The 20026-nt window shown below is 39.6% G+C and overlaps 1 long non-coding RNA gene and 1 pseudogene across 1 annotated transcript in view; both read right to left on the bottom strand.

Annotated features, from left to right (window-relative positions):
- Window positions 1-10733: 10733 nt before the first annotated feature.
- On the bottom strand, window positions 10734-10898 carry LOC126968860 (5.8S ribosomal RNA; annotated as a pseudogene).
- A 734-nt stretch (window positions 10899-11632) lies between these two features.
- Window positions 11633-20026, bottom strand: part of LOC126968650 (uncharacterized) — a 24015-nt gene continuing 15621 nt past the window's right edge. Inside the window, exon 2 of the long non-coding RNA XR_007730267.1 lies at window positions 11633-12055. This is a non-coding gene — a long non-coding RNA (uncharacterized LOC126968650). The remainder of the gene's footprint in view (window positions 12056-20026) is intronic.

Genomic DNA, 20026 nt, shown 5'->3' with positions numbered 1-20026 from the left:
ATAAAATAAAATAAAGCCAGTTCAGAAAATATATATATTCAGTTTACCTAAGATAAGTGGGGACTATTTTGCCACCTATTTGTAAATCTTTTTGATAGTTTACTAAATAGTTTTTGTATTTTAATTTAAAACTATATATGGAGCAACTATTCCTAACTGGTGGTGGTATATTGTTCCAACACTTAGTGGCAGCGTAACGGAAACTACCACGAAAGGCAGAAGTGCGTATCTCCCTCTCTTCCCTCTTCCCCTATACAAAATATACAACATTTTTAGCAAATTATGTCTAAGTCCTATCAAATAAACCTTTTAAATACCGAAGAAAATACTTTCTGTCATTTCACGGAACCAACTCTGGCATTTGGTCAAATCACTAGATTTGTTTCGAGAAATGATAATATCGTGTTGTTATTTTAACATCTTCCGTGATATGACCAAATCTCTGTTTTTATCATATCCCTGCGACATCCATTCCGCGACTTTTGATCTATACGTGTGCTATAATAAGGTAAGTATATATTTAAATGGCTGACTTTAGAACAATGCAGTTGATGTACCTACTTAAAGTTTAAAATAGGACTATGCTATTTGTTCAGATACCTGTTCTTAAAGGCGACATAAAGGACCAGCCTGGTGTAATAACAGCTGACTACGTGAGGACCGCTGCGCAATTTGGGCCTCTTGTGGAAGTCAGAACGGGATACAGGTATTATTTGTGGTACACTATTATTTGTGGTAGCCCTCAGAGGAACTGCTTGGACTACTTCTTAGTAGTCAACAACTAGCTAACTAAGGATTGATAATTTATTCACTTACAAACAAAACAATCTTATTAAAGTTAAATATTACTAGCTGCTGCCCGCGACGTCGGTCCTCCGCATAGACCTTTTTAAGCAGTATATGTATCTGTATCTACCCTGACAATATGGAACCTATATTATGTTTTCCCGACCTCTTCTTAAAATTGCAAAATTTGAATTAAATCTATTTCGTAGTTACACCGCACCATAGTATCGCGCACTCGGTTGTTTATCGTCATCGTCATAACTATTCAAATATTTGTCCAAATTATGCAGTGTAAAAGGCAAAGTTTATATACTTTAAAGACCAGATCCGTTAAAAGTATTTATGTTGATATAAGGATAAATTTCTTACTGACAAATTTTCGTACTTACCTGACAATCATCGTAATATTTTTAATAATTCACACAATATCTTTATAAATTATATCCTATGTGATATTCTTTTGTGTAAGCTGTATTATTGTAAAGTTCCATCCAATTCCATTCATTAGTTTTTGCGTGAATAAGTAACAAACACACACATTTACAAACTTTCGCCTTTTTATTATTAGTGTCATATAGATGTAACTGCGCCCTATGTTTAAAATATAAGTAGATGCTGGTACGAGTGTTTTGATAAACTGAGAGGATATAAAACCTAAATTTCTATACTGTATGGAAATCACTCATAATATATTTGGAATATTAACACCATAATATTCTAAGTTCATTGAAATAAAAACTTAAATTCAAACGGCCTTACAAATAAACTTGGTATAAAGTTATATCTAAGCATAAACAAAGAATATGTGAAAAATTTCCGATATCTTTGACAACACTATCAATACACACTGACTACTAAAAAAAGAAGGACTCCGCGCCGTGATATTAGCAAGTGAAGTACCTTTATGCTAGTGTGTGTGCGGATACGGGGTATACCATTTACACAATTTTTTCTCCCTTAGGTAATCATATATCCACAAATACTTATATATTATTGTTTTTATACTTTTTCATAACGCACAATTTTTAAAATATTTTATTGCGACGCAAACTGATTTGTCACAGACGATGGTAAATCTCATAATGGCGGCGGATCGGCTTGTATTAGTCTAAGTGTATGCATGGGGCTATGTATTTACACGTTTAGCGGCTTGTTTTGGTGCCTCACTGTTATGTAACTGACACGGAATCCTTATTTTTTTACTCGTCCATGTCAATACAATGATAATTCTGAAGTTTTCCGAATGACAAGCAGCCTTGCAGATAAACGCAGGAAACGTTATACGTCCGAATAAACCAATCGTAAGCAAAATGTCTATTTGTAATCAATTTACATTTTCTTGCTTTATGATTAGTTATAACTTTATGCCAATTTTATTTGTAAGGCCGAAAAAGTTTAACTAACTGTTAGACAACGTACTGTTTCGATTAAAGAGTCAAAAACAGTTTTTACCACAACCTTATAAAATTATTTGTGAAATGAACTGATCTTTGAAGTGCAATGTATAAAAATATAGGCATATTATTCTGCTGATTGATAAATATTAAGCTACGATTTAGGGTAAAGCCAAGTTCAGGGTTGTAGTAAAAACCGGTATGTATTGGTATCTTGACCCCTGCAAGAGCAGTAATGAAGTAGGTACGACCTGTGGGTAGAACGTAACGTGCGTCGTGATAGTTTGCACTGCGTGGCAACGTCTCGCCCATCAGTGTTCAATAATTGAAGTTCATTGAATCATGGATCTAGTGATCCAGTTCTACAAAGCGCTTCCAAACTTCCAGTTTGCTCGAATCCTAGTTTTTGGCCTAATAAAAAAAATGTAATTGTAAAGTCATCATTACAGAACTCAAGATTTGCCAGTGTTCATCCGAATGCTGGATAAAGACACGTACTGGACGTTCGAGAACGGTCTTCCGACGGTCATCACGACCCTGCTCCAGCTCAACATGAACGGCTACCCGTTGGTGCTGCCCGACATGATAGGAGGCAACGGGTACAGTGAGCCACCCAGCAGGGAGCTCTTCATACGATGGCTGCAGGCCACCGTTTTCATGCCCAGCCTGCAGTTCTCGTATGTACCCTGGGACTTCGATAATGAAGTAAGCAGATCATTGTCGACCTCATAGCCTAGTTGTTAGTAAGCCTGACCTCTAAAGCTCTAAGCTGAGCGTCACGGGTTCGATTTCCTATAAGAGCAAACACTTGTAAGTTACAAAAAAAAACATTATATTGGCTATATTATGTGACCTGAGTAAAATTAGTATAAATGATATTATTATTATATTATTTATTATATTGCATTAAATCAATTAAATAAATACATAAATGTCTGACACCGGCAATACGCCGGTTATGTCAAGTACTATGCTTATTGAATAGGTGTAATGCTGGATAAGTTGTACGTAAGTGAGATTATTATTATAATAATTGTTATTGCACTGCAATATCAAATTCCTTGTTATATTAATAATCTTCACAGATCATTTTGACATAATTATATTCCTGCCGCCGATTCCACCGTCGCACGACACGCCACAAGCTAGGATATCATCCCCACCACCTGGATGTGTGGCGGTCATCCACAGTGCGGTTTTCTAGGAGCTTTCTTCCGCGTACTACAACGCTGTGGAATGAGCTTCCTTGTGCAGTGTTTCCGGGACGATATGACATGGGTACCTTCAAAAAAAGCACGTACACCTTCCTAAAGGCCGGCAACGCTCTTGTGAATCCTCTGGTGATGCAAGAGAATGTGGGCGGCGGTGATTACTTAACACCAGGTGACCCGTACGCTCGTTTGTCCTCCTATTCCATAAAAAAAAATATTAAGTTTGTTAATTTTGATACGATGTATTCTTAAGTCATAAAATGCAGACGGCATTTTGCATATATTGACCCGGATATGGAGATACTCTGATAACCTGTTTTAAGACATAAAATAACAGTTACTCAGGCTGCATTTAACACAATCTTACAGTAATTGGTACACCAACACTGACTGTTGTCTTCCGATCATACAACCATATCTACAAAAGTGCTGGAATGATAAGTAGAAAATATGTTTTATAAAATAACTTTTTTATGAAGTGAGAGCGACAAACGATCGTACAAGTCATCGAACGATAAGTGATCATCTAATATATAAAATTGTCGTGTCACGGTGTGCGGTACCGAACTCCTCCGAAACGGCTTGACCGATTCTCATGAAATTTTGAGTGCATATTGGGTAGGTCTGAGAATCGGACACATATATTTTTCATCCCCCTAAATGTTAAAAGTGGTCCACACGAATTTTGATTTTTTATTTTTTTGACATTTTTTTTTAAATTTGTTTTATTGTGAGTCAGCATTAAAAAATACATACCAGTTCAAATTTTCACCCATCTACGATCAACAGTTACTTTTATAACGCGATTTTAATATCGGCAATACAACGTTTGCTGGGTCAGCTAGTACTCATATAATATCAAGAGAGTGTTGGAAAGCGATCGTACATTTATTTGTCGTCCGTCCTTCCATAAAAACCATTAAAAGCCTCTAATAGAGTACCTACTGGTTCCCTAAGGGTTTGACTTACTCTGCTTTGCACGCGTTCAAATGATTCCAGCTGACACTGGTTTTCACTAGACCAGAGATGACAGCAATACCCGAATCTGCGTCATGCATTGTCATCACAAGTAGGTACATAATCTTCTTGTTTAAATCATTTAGATAATTTTGTATTTCAGACAATCGAAATAAGCAAAAGAATGGTGGATCTGCACGAACGCCACGCGCCACAGATAATAGCAGCTTGCAGAAGAGCGGTGCTGCAGGGGAGCCCGGTCAATCCGCCCGTGTGGTGGGCAGACCCCGACAACAAGCAGGCTCACGACATATGGGACCGTTAGTCTCTTCTTATACTTCAACTTAAACTTTTTATAGAGGACAAAAGAGCACGAGGGTCATCTCATGAGAAGAGACCAGACGACTGACGTACATGCTTCTTTTGTTAGTAACCAAGTCATATGATCCCGGAAACACCACGTAACGGAGTTCGTCCCAAAGTTTGGTAGTAGGTGGTCGAAGTTCCTTGGAAACTGCACTTCTTCTAGCAGCAAAATTTCTTCAAAAGCAAACCTCCAATAGTATTTGACAATAGATTGCTTTGCACAAGGTCCGGTTCTGGACGATCTTGAGCTCCATGTCTCACTCATGTCCAATCTACCCATTCGCTTCTGCAAATTCCGCTCGTCGCCGGGTATGCTTAGGTCGACTAGGTTTACGTTCACCTTGTGCATATAAACATAGGGCTAGTGACTAACCCGACTTTTGACTAATCCAACAAACTTTGTGTACTTAGTAGTATATTAAGCTATACCTAATACTTCTAAAGCATAGTTTATATAGCAGGGCGCCAGGTTAGGACTGTATCTCGAAACCTGCCATAGTCAAATATTCAACAGTCCGTTTTGCGGATTGCGCTGAAGCATTGTCGTGGTGAAGGTGGTGAAGGATCCGGCTTCAAGGGCGCTGCTGTCGAGTTTTTTCGAAGACAACAGGCAAACAGCGATGGACATACCAGTCTGCAGTAACTGTCCTTTCAACTACTAGCACAACTGTCGCGAAATGACCTTTCTGACCAAAGAATGAGGCAATCATCTTTTTTCCACACTTCTTTAGTTTCGGGTTCGTAGCAATATATCCAGCTTTCATCACCTGTGACGATGTCAAATACAGCATTTGAGTCACCTCCGTTGAACTTATCTAACATTTGGCGACACCAGTCCATGCGAAGGTGTTTCTGGTCGTCGGTTAAAGTATGGGGAATCCATCTGGTACAAAGCTTTCTGACGCCTAAATGTTCGTGTAATCTTTTTTGAACTTGACTCATATCAATGCCTAGGCTTGCCCGTATCTGCTGATAGGTCACTCTCTTATCTTCCTCTATCATGCATCGCACAGCACTGCACCTTCAGTAGTGCCTGTTAAAGGACGTTCCTCCCGCCGGCAATCATTGAGATTGCTACATCCACGCTTAAACTCGTTAAACCAACTATAAATAGTGGCACGAGATGGGGCTTCATTAATAATTCCTAATCGCAGCCTATCATAGCTTTGTTGTTGAGTATGCCCACAACGAAAGTCATAATAAATCATTGACCAAAAATTTTCTCGCGTTAGGTTCATTTTCACGTGTAATAAGAGTTTTAGATTTGCCGCCAATTCTCTAAAACAAATGATAAATGAATGCAATATACTACATTACTTTTACATTATTAGTTCTAAAATTGAAATTTATAAAAGTTTTCATAGCAATGTTTCTGACTCGCCAGTTCTAAAAACGTTCAGCGTCACCCACGTACATCCTACTAATATCATCCCTTTCTTGGCGTGCGTCTGTGAAGAATGAGATGTCGCTATGCCAACTTAATGGCTGACAGGCTTGCGCTGCATGTTTCAGTGTGACAACTCTCTCTGTTATCCCTACTTAAACATTTTATTGAGATATAACCTTTAGTTGCGAATGCAACGGGCAAGAGTAAGAGGCATTATTATAAATGTTAATAAATCGTTTACAGAATATCTGCTGGGTGACAATATTTTAGTGGCTCCTATTTTGGAACATGGAGGAACATCTCGGGATGTGTATTTGCCGAGAGGCAGGTGGCAAGCGCAAGAAAATGGGCAAATTTTTGACGGAGGAGATTGGATCAGAAACTACCCAGCACCGTTGGATACATTGCCATATTTTGTAAAGATATTATAAGATTTTTGCGATCTGAGATCATAAGTTCCCACAATCAGTAGTGAGAAAAATAATATGTACACCTAGCTAGTACGTACCTACTAATGAAAAATTTTATGAACAAGATGAAAATTTAAAACTGATTATTATTTTTAACTACCTTACAAATTTTTAAGTATACACTTTGTGTTACAAAATTATTTAGATTTTTTTTTACTTTAGTCTATTGACTTTTATATTTAATATGTAGGTACTTAAGATACTCATTAGAAAGCCTTCTAAATTTTGATTTCGATATATTAGATATTTTCTTGTAGGTACACCCCGTTCACATTTAAATTCCTTCTCGTAAAGTAAGGTTAGTAAGCCTACCCGTAGTCAACACAGACTTGTGACGTCGATACATTATATTTGTATCCATACCACACTTCCTTGTTCCAAATATTAAATTCAATTCAAATATATCTATTGATAAAGGACATTACAATTCGATCAATAGGAGCGTCCTACCGCGGTAATTCTTTGTAATTCTTGGCCTGAAAGTAATTTTATGAGTAACTAGTTGACCCCACAGACGTTGTTCTGTATATCATAAATAAAATAATGTTTTATATGAATTTATCAATAATAATTTCATAATATCAAAAATTACTTCATAAAATATGCACCCTGCTGTCGTAATGAAATTGTTTCACAGCAGAACTGTCAAACTATGCGTCAATAAATTCTCTCATAGAAATGATGTATGGACACATCAAAGGAAAAACAAATTTGTTGTTTTTATTTTATTTAGCAGCATTTTCCTATTTATTCACCTTTTAAACCTTCTCTGGACTTCCACAAATAATTCAAGACCCAAATTAGCCAAATCGGTCCAGCCGTTCTCGAGTTTTAGCGAGACTAACGAACAGCAATTCATTTTTATATATATACTAGTAGACCCAACAGACGTTGTCCTGTCGGAAATTTCGGACACACGTCTTAAATATGAAAAATCGGTACAGCCGTTAGGAGGAGTCCACTAAAATACACTATATGGACGGAATTGAGAATCTAAACCAATCTCAAATACACTGGAACACACAAAAATATCATCAAAATTGGTCTAGCCGTTTTGGAGGTAGTTCAATTGTGAATGTAAACCATTCTTGAATCCACCCGAAGACACACATCAATCTCAAATTCACTGGAACACACAAAAATCTCATCAAAATCGGTCCAGCCGTCTAGGAGGAGTTCAGTGACATACACACGCACACAAGAATTATATTTATAAAGATATATATTATGTGACCGTGCATTTTGTCTTGGAACCGCTAACCTTATTCTGTTTAATAAGTTAAAACTTTGTAAAAATAATACTACTAGAAATAAGAAAGACACTGGGATCGTATATCATCAGGAAGTATGTTGTATTTTATTAATTCCAATGTAAAATAACACGAAGCGTGTGTTACAAAATTTGAAAGATGTCATTCAGTGTCAAAATACCACGCACACAAGCATCTAATTAAGATAAGCCTTACTCACCAGATTATCAAAATCAGGTGGTATCAAACTCAATTTATAATCTAGTATGAGCCCGAGATCATTTATTTCATTGACGATTTCTAATATGTTGCCATTTATACTGTACTTTAATTTAATATTTCTTACTTTTCTACTGAAGGTAAGATTGTAAATGATTAAATTTTAAATTATTTTCAAAATCATATCAAAATATTTTACTGCAAGTCACATTTTACAATAGGGTGGTAGGTACATTAATGGGTAGACAATATGTGACGCCCTGCAAGGGCACAACAATGTTATACATAAAATAAATAAGTCTTATACATTTTTATTTTATTTATTTAATAGGTACACACAACAGAATTACAACAAATATATAATAAACAAAAAAAACTATCAGCTAAATACAAGATAGGCTGCAACTCCACGAGAGTGTACTCAGCATGTTTAGCATAAATTAATAACTATGAAAATACAACAATAATAGCGATTTTCAAACTAGCTTTAGGAAATGTAGTATTATAAAAGAAAAATACAGAGAAAATATATATTTGGATAATAGTAATAATAGAAGTGAATAATTATGGTAATAATATTTAGATTTTTTTTTCAAATTTTAGTTTAAATTTATTATTAAAGGAATTTATATAAACTAGATTTCTAGAAACTACAACTAGATTGTTTTAAACAAATTTATATTCTGCTAGGATGTAAATTGAAGTAAGAGTTAAAATTTTGTGTTTAATAAAATATGGTCTACATGAATCCATCTGCTGAATATTTTCTAAAATTCTGATACATTTTTTCTGTTGAATATATATATATCTTTTATTTCACTATAGTTTCTCCATATTAACATTCCATATGATAATCTAGAATGTGCATATGCATAATAAGCAGCAAGGGCTGATTTGAAATCTGTTACGCGTTTTAGTTGAACAAACAAAACTATCGCTTCTGGGGCACCGAAATACTACGAGTGATGCACGAGGAGTTATTACACCCGCTCAAAGTGACTGCATGGTGCGCTGTTCACGCTGGTGGAGTCATCGGGCCATTTTATTCGAGAACGCCGCTGGCCAAACCACAACAGTGGACGTTGCGCGCTATAGGGCCATGCTGTCCAAGTTTTTCCTGCCGCAATTGGACGAATTAGGACTGCAGGACATGTTGATCCAACAGAACGGAGCAACGTAATACACTGCGCGAGCCACACCCGATCTTCCGTTCCCGGGACGCCTCATCTCTCTTTTTGGCGATTTGCACTTTCCCGCAAGATCGTCCGATTTAACCGTTTCAGACATTTTTTGTGGGGTTTTTTGAAGTCCCGTTTTTACGTGAGCAAACCCGAGACTCTGGAAGCCCTCAAGGACAACATTCGACACGAGTGCGAGAATCTGTCGCCCAAAGTTATGGCTGAAGTGATGAAAAATATCATAAAAAGAGCTCGTAGGACAATTATATCATCTTCTCGACTTGACCAATACAATTCTAAAGGTTCAAATAAACATTATCAAAAAACAGAATTGAAGTTTTTCATTTAGAAAAACAAAGAGAGTCAAACAACATCGAATTACTTCTTTTGACCCACCCTGTATATCCTTAATTTCACTTGGTGATACTTCACAGTCTATATTTTTAAAAAGAGAAGAAGTCATGTTTATTAGTTTTTCTTTGGTCTCGTCAGGCACGATTGCCACGTTTTTCAGCTCAAGGACAGTCTAACGGCTGCTGATTTCAGAGTTCTCGAGTTTATTCTCTAAGAGAATAATGTTGTCCATATTATCTTTGATATGGTCCTCCAGAGTAGTTATACGGTTTTTCAACTGGTTATTTTGTTCTGATAGGAAATTAATCGAACTCTGGATTTCTATATTTGTTTGTTTTAATTCTCTGAGAGAATTATTTATGTTTCTGATGAGTTCATCTTTCTGTGAAGCTTAAAAGTCATTAATTAGTTGTCGCATTTCTGCCATAAATCCATGAAGTGCATTTGGTGAGTCGGCGCTAGACTCATATTCATTACATCTACGCGAGCGTAAGTTCACGTACCCGTCTTTAATCTCACTAGTGCCCTCCGATCATGGACATATTTAATTCGGGCTCATTGTTTGAGCACTCTAATTTGTTGGGCTTGGCGAATATTAGATGTTGAAGGCTAGTTGAGGCCAACGATAAAAAGTATGAGGCAGACACGATATCCGTCAACGCAGCGACACCGTTGTGCGCGCGCCGCCAATAAGTCTCAACGACGTATCGTCGACCCGCGCACGTACCGCGATCGAAGCGCCCTTCGTACGTCGAGTCCGCCTACTCGTTTGCACGCTCACGTCGGGCCGAAATAACACGTGCAGCGCACGGGACGCGAATCGAAGGCGCAGCCACGCACGCCGTTCACATAGAGAACTCTGCATAGATTAATTAAAATTAATCACGAGATATCCGCGTGTGACAGCGAACGAGCGCGCCCCGGTGCCGCGCCCGTCTCCGTGACCCACGTCGGGCGTGAGGCGGAGACGGCGCTGCACGCAAACAGCACCACGCGTTGCGGCTTATTTTACATTTTCGAACGGATCGAGCGGGCCCCGGCGAACCGGCGGGGTTTACCCGAGCCCGGCCCGAAGACCGTCACTCGTTTTACACGTTTTTTAGGCGCGCAAACAGTGTTGTCAGTATACAGCGACGGCGTCGTCGTATTCTTTTATGCAGCCGGCCCTCAGACAGGAGTGGTCCTGGATATTTCTCCACGGACCGCAATGTGCGTTCGAAATGTCGATGTTCAAATGTGTCCTGCAGTTCAGTGTGAACTGTTACGACGCGCAGTTAACTGCGTTCTTCATCGACCCGCGAGCCAAGTGATCCACCGTTCAGGGTAATAGTTTTTATATTTAGAAAATACGTGAACGATCTCTGTGTGTAACAAAATATTATGTGACGCACGCATTGCGCGTACGTCGTGATCTCGACTCGCTTCGCACTCGACATGAGCGCGTCGCGAGACGCACGCGCGTCGCGTACATGCGAACCGCGCCCGCCGAAGCTTCGTGCCGGAGACGTCGTGCCGGACGGCCATGCGGCGGGAGACGGCAGCGCGCGCGCGGCAAACGCGACAACGGAGCACAGAGAGCACATCGCGAGCGCGAAAATAATCAGTGATTGACACGTGATTGAAGTTATCATCGTCAACAGTCGGCTGTGAGCGAAGCGTGTCAGCGACAACGCTCGCGCACGCGACCGTTACACGTTAATGATTCTTCCTAAACTTCCCAGCAACGCCGACGGCCGCGAAGCCAACGCGTGTCGGTCCGAAGACCTCACTAAATTATTCAATCGGTAGTAACGACGGGCGGTGTGTACAAAGGGCAGGGACGTAATCAACGCGAGCTTATGACTCGCGCTTACTAGGAATTCCTCGTTTATGGGTGATAATTGCAAACCCCAATCCCCAGCACGAAGGAGTTTCAACGGGTTGCCCGGGCCTCTAGGCCAGGGAGAACATGTTGATTCCTTCAGTGTAGCGCGCGTGCGGCCCAGGACATCTTAGGGCATCACAGACCTGTTATTGCTCAATCTCGTGCGGCTCGAAGCCGCCGGTCCCTCTAAGAAGAATTTTAATACGCCGCCAGTGAGTTGCGCGACCCTGAAGCCGCGCACACCTAAATGACGACGCCTATTTAGCAGGCTAGAGTCTCGTTCGTTACCGGAATTAACCAGACAAATCGCTCCACCAACTAAGAACGGCCATGCACCACCACCCACCGAATCAAGAAAGAGCTGTTAATCTGTCAATCCTTCCGGTGCCCGGGCCTGGTGAGATTTCCCGTGTTGAGTCAAATTAAGCCGCAGGCTCCACTCCTGGTGGTGCCCTTCCGTCAATTCCTTTAAGTTTCAGCTTTGCAACCATACTCCCCCCGGAGTCCAAAATCTTTGGTTTCCCGGAAGCTGCCCACCGAGCCATTGTAGTAACGTCGGCGGATCGCTAGATGACATATTTACGGTTAGAACTAGGGCGGTATCTAATCGCCTTCGAACCTCCGTTCCGAACTGAACCGAACTTTCGTTCTTGATTGATGAAAACACCTTTGGCAAATGCTTTCGCTGATGTTCGTCTTGCGACGATCCAAAAATTTCACCTCTAACGTCGCAATACGAATGCCCCCAGTTATCCCTATTAATCATTACCTCGGAGTTCTGAAAACCAACAAAATAGAACCGAGATCATATTCTATTATTCCATGCACGAAATATTCAAAATATTTAACCGAAACAATTTTAGTATACGCTATTGGAGCTGGAATTACCGCGGCTGCTGGCACCAGACTTGCCTCCAATTGTTCCTCGTTAAAATATTAAAAGTGTACTCATTCCGATTACGAGGCCTCGTAAGAGTCCCGTATCGTTATTTTTCGTCACTACCTCCCCGTGCCGGGAGTGGGTAATTTGCGCGCCTGCTGCCTTCCTTGGATGTGGTAGCCGTTTCTCAGGCTCCCTCTCCGGAATCGAACCCTGATTCCCCGTTACCCGTGACAACCATGGTAGTCGCAGAAACTACCATCGAAAGTTGATAAGGCAGACATTTGAAAGATGCGTCGCCGGTACTGGACCATGCGATCGGCAAAAGTTATCCAGATTCATCAAAATTAACGACTTCGGACGCGAGGCCCTCCGTCGATTGGTTTTGATCTAATAAAAGCACTCATCCCATCACTGGTCAGAGCTCTGATTGCATGTATTAGCTCTAGAATTACCACAGTTATCCAAGTAACTGAGTAAGATCTAAGGAACCAAAACTGATATATTGAGCCATTCGCGGTATCGCCTTAATACGGCTTGCACGGAGACATGCATGGCTTAATCTTTGAGACAAGCATATAACTACTGGCAGGATCAACCAGGGAGCTGCTGCAAACAACGATTGTTGTCGCGCTCAGCGCGTCATGCGTCGCGATCTACCCTTAGGGCGTCGCGACTATGACATCTTGAACATACGTTGAGATATCCGTTCGCGCACTGTATACTATATATCTCAAAGGCATACGGTGCGCGTTGAACGAATCATAAATCGGCGATGGGCCGATTGTATGTTATGAAAGTTCAGTAACGAGAGTCCCTTCGGGTAATAATAAAAATGATGACACGCAATAGAAGCGGTATCAACGTATTAATATCGGTACACGTCGTGATCACAAATCGGATCGACGCCCGGTGCTTGAGAGGAGCGTGAACGTCTCGCACGCGTGAAATGCGCGACGCGTTCCGGCTTGCGGGCCCTCACGTTAAAAATCTTAACAGAGGGAAACCTTCGAAGCCCAGTCGGCGTCTTGGTGCGCGCAAAAAATTTTCACGATCGCTTTCAACGTGACGAGGATCGCCGCAGCGTATGATACTATAGAGAGAGTGAAGAGAGGAATTATGAGAAACGAAATCACAAAAAACCTTTCAAATCACCAAATCAAATATCATCCGCATAGGGAAACTCGAAAACGCTCGATCGACACAGCGCGGTGAGTCTGTCTCATTTATACACATATATTACATATTGTAAAAAAAGAACATATAAAACAACGCGCGACACAAACACAGACACACAGCTGCCCCGAGAGTACCGTGTATTGTTATATCAACGTTATCATCGCGCGTATTCACAAACTTACTCAAATATAAATATATATTAAATAAAATATGAATGACGATGACGACGACGAGAATAATAAAACAGCAGCAGTTGTTGTGGTGGGGGTGGTGTTGTGCGTTTGTATTTTCTCGCGTGCGTTTTTCACTCTTTTTACAAGAAAAAACTTGAGCGGCGTTGAATTTGGCGTCGCGAACCGTTCGCTACGGACTCGACTCTCGACGCCGACTGCCGTATGTGTGGTGCACGCATTTTATTATTATTTTTTTTTATTTTTTAATAACGAGTACGATCATTTTCAGTTATAAACGCGCGACATGTATATTTCATTTTCCCTCCGAAACCCAAGATATATTTCAAATCAAATCAAAATTCTTTCTTACTTACTTACTTACTTACCTATTTACTTACTTACTTACATGCTTGCTTACTTACTTACTTACTTACTTACTTACTCACATTCGTTTTTCGCGATTTTCAGCAAAACGGTAGGTAAGTTTTATCATAAAAGTATCTCGGACAAAAATTGTAGATCGTAAAATTATCCATTTAAAATGTATCAATACTTTTTTTTCTTACGAGCCACCGTTTCTGAGATATATCGATTCAAAAAGTTAGTTTCCACGCCACCTATGAGGTAGTGTACTTAGCGCGTTTTTGTAAGTTTTTGAATAGTTATTATCTCAGAAACGGTGGCTCGTAGGAAAAAAAGTATCGGTACATTTTTTATAGATAATTTTATGATCTACACTTTTTGTCGGAGGTATTTTTATGATAAATTAATAATTAATAATTTATATTATTTTATTTAAAAAAAAAAAACGGACAGAACATGCAATTATTAGGAGACACGAATATTGGTCAAAAACTATAATGTTCTGGTTTACAAGGAACAAGAGAAGGATGGGAAGGAGGTGGGCCCACAAGAAGATCTATTGATGGAAAAAAGGCCACAGCGGGAAGTACCGCCTCGGAGTGTGGCGTTCTTTTAGAGTGCGGTTTTAAATGAACTTTCTTCCACGTACTACCAAGCTGTGGAATGAGCTTCCTTGTGCGGTGTTCCCAGGGCGGTACGACATGGGTACCTTCAAAAAAAGCGCGCACACCATCCTTAAAGGCCGGCAACGCTCCTGTGATTCCTCTGTTGCTGCAAGAGAATAAGGGCGGCGCTGATCACTTAACATCAGGTGACGAGTACGGTCGTTTGTCCTCCTCTACCATAAATAGTACATTTTCAATTTTGGCTACTGACAGAGGAAAATGGTTACAGTTGGAAGAAATTGTTGAAAGAGGGACACAGACGGATTTCGAGGCAGATGATTAGTTTAAGCATCAGTGTATGTCTTAATATTATTCTAATATTAGCTTAAGGGATAATTATCATTATTATTATCTTTATATATATAATTCTTCTGTATGTGTGTTGACAGTGAACTCCTTCTAAACGGCTGTACCGATTTGGATGAATTTTTTTGAGTGTGTTCAAGTGGATTCGAGGATGGTTAAGATTCATAATTGGACTACCTGCAAAACGGCTGGACCAATTTTGATGATTTTTTGTGTGTTTCAGTGAATTTGAGATTGTTTCAGATTCTCATTTCAGTCCATATATACTTCTCCTGCTCATGTGTATGTTAGTGAACACATTCTTACGGCTGGACCGATTTTTAAAATTTAAGACGTTTGTACAGGGCAACGTCTGTCGTGTCCGCTAATCTTACATATAAAATTCTCGTGTCACAATGTTAGTTACCTTACTCCTCCGAAACAGCTTTACTGATTTTTACCAAATTTTATATGCATATACAGTAGGTCTGAGAATCGGCTACTATCTATTTTTCACCACAAACATTTTTTAAATTTGTGTTAATATTTTCTTAATTTGACGACTCATATAGCCCAGTGGTTAGCCTTATAGTAAAAGTTACAACATCACAAAGTTAAAAAAAGAATAATTGTTATAAATTCTAAATTTAGCTTAATTCATCAAGCGACGAATTATCTATATATAATATAGTTCCTGTTCCTGTGCATTAGATTATAGTTTTGTTTTTGTCAATTCGCTATTCGGTCCTCCATTCAAGTAAGTGAGATATTCGTCCGGGGAGACCGGCAGGGAGCGCCGCTGACGCCGATTTCGAAATCATGATAATATTATGTTATTATTATTATAATATTATGTTGGTGGTGTGTGGTTTGGCTGTTGTTTGTTTGCACACAGCTCTGCTCGGCGACGATGCGTCCTCGGACGAATCACCTGGCGTAAGGGCTGAGTCTCAACAGATCGCACCACGACGCTGCTCTACCGAGCACAACACCCCGCCAGGAACGTAAGTCGTCTACAGACTATTCCGAGCCCCGACATCGAACTGAGGTAAATTCGTAACTTCGACGCCGTGGTGCACGTGTTAATACCGCTCGCACCGTTCGTCGCGTTCCAAATGGGCTTCGACGTCGCGTCTTACGAATAAAACGCGACTAGTAAAGTCACATTGTTTAGTGCCTCCCGACACTCGGGGCTCCACAGTGAGTATATCCTTGCCGGATTCGGCTAGGCTGGCTTCGGCCTTAGAGGCGTTCAGGCATAATCCCGCGGATGGTAGCTTCGCACCACCGGCCGCTCGGCCGAGTGCATGAACCAAATGTCCGAAACTGCGGTTCCTCTCGTACTGAGCAGTATTACTATCGCAACGACACGCCATCAGGAGGGTAAAACTAACCTGTCTCACGATGGTCTAAACCCAGCTCACGTTCCCTTTTGATGGGTGAACAATCCAACGCTTGGCGAATTTTGCTTCGTAATGATAGGAAGAGCCGACATCGAAAGATCAAAAAGCAACGTCGCTATGAACGCTTGGCCGCCACAAGCCAGTTATCCCTGTGGTAACTTTTCTGGCACCTCTTGCTAAAAACTCTTTATACTAAAGGATCGATAGGCCGTGCTTTCGCAGTCCCTATGCGTACTGAACATCTGGATCGAGCCAGCTTTTGCCCTTTTGCTCCACGCGAGGTTTCTGTCCTCGCTGAGCTGGCCTTAGGACACCTGCGTTATTCTTTGACAGATGTACCGCCCCAGTCAAACTCCCCGCCTGGCAGTGTCCTCGAACCGGATCACGCGGAAGTTGTACGGCGACGAGCGTTGCCGCCACGTCGCCGCTCTGCACGCTTGGAACGAAACACCGTACGCCCGCCAATATTATCGACCGCGCACCGCTACCGCCCAACCGGGTAAGTAATGAAACAATGAAAGTAGTGGTTTTTAGGCGATGACCGCGAACGATCTACCACTTATGCTTCACCTCTCATGTTTCCTTACAATGCCAGACTAGAGTCAAGCTCAACAGGGTCTTCTTTCCCCGCTGATTCTCCCAAGCCCGTTCCCTTGGCTGTGGTTTCGCTAGATAGTAGATAGGGACACTCCCCTTCCCAAGGACTTGTCAACCTTTCGGTTATAAAGATCTACATCCCATTTGCGCCAAGCCACTACGAGTCCGACACCAATGAGCCAAATACCCAGTGAGCTCCCCTCCCTCATAGCCCCCGTGTCGGTAGAGCTACCTCCACCACGTTTGACGGGTAACCGCCGAGGAACCTTTCGGTACCATCTACTTCAGGTCAGTTGAAGGCCACCGCGCCCGTTGCTCGGAAAACCGAGATGAGGTGGCTACTTGGCCAACTTTTTTGGGTGAGCACCATGAAGTACAGCTGAACACCATATACCGACTGTCCACTAACAAACATGACAACATACATCGCGCCTGTTTCCAACTTTCCCTCAAGGTACTAGTAGATAGGGACATAACCCACCTCCTTCCCATGGTCTTACCGACCTTTCGGTCATCAAGACCTAGGTACCGACCGAAACAGCGGGAGTTGCTATCGCCCGACGTCGGATGATACTTACTGTCTGCCTTTCTAACTGCTAGAATCCCAACGCACACCGCCTACTAGGTAGGTTACAGTACAACAACTTTCGCTCCAGTCCCGGTATAGTGCGTTGGTCAGACGTAGAGGGTCACAGACAACCAATTACGACTCTTCAATTTCGCCTGTTAACCCAGGCGGCAAGCACCCCCAGTCGCGGTACTCCACAGACGTTTCGCCCATACGAACCGGAGGCGGAGATCGGGACCCAGCCCACACTGGCCGTCTCCTATTGAGAGATATGCTATACGCAAACAAATGGACAACAATCTCCCCACATTTGTCCTATCAACACCTGGCGCCAAGCCACTACGAGTCTGACGCCAATGAAGGGGCACTGGTAGCCTCCCAGTGGGCTCCCCTCCCCCATAGCTCCCGTGTCGGTAAAGCTACCTCCACCACGTTTGACGGGTAACCACCGAGGAACCTTTCGGAACCATCTACTTCAAATCAATTGAAGGCCACCGCGCCCGTTGCTCGGATAACCGAGATGGGGTGGCTAATTGACCAACTTTTTTGGGTGAGCTCCCTGAAGTACAGCTGAACACCCTATACCGACTGTCTAATAACAGACGTGACAACATACATCGCGCCTGTTTGTTTACCCGCGCTTGCTTGACTTTCTTCACGTTGACATTCAGAGCACTGGGCAGAAATCACATTGCGTCAACACCCGCGGGGGCCATCGCAATGCTTTGTTTTAATTAGACAGTCGAATTCCCCTTGTCCGTGCCAGTTCTAAGCTGACCGTTGAACGGCGGTCGTACAGTACCGCGCCGATCGCGCACGAGACGAAACCGACGCGGACTTACGGCTAGGAAGATCTGCGAAAGGCCGGAACGCGGGTCCGGATTCAGCACGACGCGCGAGACCACCTTGCGATGGAGACACGCGCGAGCATCGACCAGGTCCGGCACCGGCCGCATCCGCTTCCCGTCCAAACACGACACGCCCCGGTCCTCAGAGCCAATCCTTATTCCGAAGTTACGGATCCAATTTGCCGACTTCCCTTACCTACATTATTGTTGCATTGTTAAAAAAAGAACAGGAAGCTGAAAATTTTAATTATTGTGTATGGAAAGAACTTCCCTTATATTTTTCATGATTAAACCATAACATTTGCAACTCGTTTCATATTACATTTAAACTGACACATTGACACACACTCATATATTTATACAACACACACACTCACACTCACAAATACACTCATAATTTATACAGAGGTTGATACATTTAGAAAAAGTTTAGATCTGCATTGTTATCGTTATTAGTTTGCCCTCTTTACTATGTATCCCACCTTACACCTTAGGGAGATGGGAATGGCTGAAATCCAGCGCTGCATGAAAATATTATTTCAGGCAGCATAAGCTGAGCCTACTCCCTTTTGTCTTAATGTATGTTTTGTAATAAGCTGATATTGTATACTTAAATTAAGTTCAAGGCAATAAATTTTATTATTATTATTATTATTATTATTATTATTATTATTATTATTATTATTATTATTATTATTATTATTATTATTATTATTATTATTATTATTATTATTATTATTATTATTATTATTATTATTATTATTATTATTATTATTATTATTATTATTATTATTATTATTATTATTATTATTATTATTATTATTATTATTATTATTATTATTATTATTATTATTATTATTATTATTATTATTATTATTATTATTATTATTATTATTATTATTATTATTATTATTATTATTATTATTATTATTATTATTATTATTATTATTATTATTATTATTATTATTATTATTATTATTATTATTATTATTATTATTATTATTATTATTATTATTATTATTATTATTATTATTATTATTATTATTATTATTATTATTATTATTATTATTATTATTATTATTATTATTATTATTATTATTATTATTATTATTATTATTATTATTATTATTATTATTATTATTATTATTATTATTATTATTATTATTATTATTATTATTATTATTATTATTATTATTATTATTATTATTATTATTATTATTATTATTATTATTATTATTATTATTATTATTATTATTATTATTATTATTATTATTATTATTATTATTATTATTATTATTATTATTATTATTATTATTATTATTATTATTATTATTATTATTATTATTATTATTATTATTATTATTATTATTATTATTATTATTATTATTATTATTATTATTATTATTATTATTATTATTATTATTATTATTATTATTATTATTATTATTATTATTATTATTATTATTATTATTATTATTATTATTATTATTATTATTATTATTATTATTATTATTATTATTATTATTATTATTATTATTATTATTATTATTATTATTATTATTATTATTATTATTATTATTATTATTCCATCGACTAGAGGCTCTTCACCTTGGAGACCTGCTGCGGATA

The sequence above is a fragment of the Leptidea sinapis genome, chromosome 16 (genome assembly GCF_905404315.1).
Source record: "Leptidea sinapis chromosome 16, ilLepSina1.1, whole genome shotgun sequence".
Taxonomy (NCBI): Eukaryota; Metazoa; Arthropoda; class Insecta; order Lepidoptera; family Pieridae; genus Leptidea; species Leptidea sinapis.
Note: the sequence above shows the minus strand (reverse complement) of the source record. Positions and strands in the feature narration are given on the sequence as shown.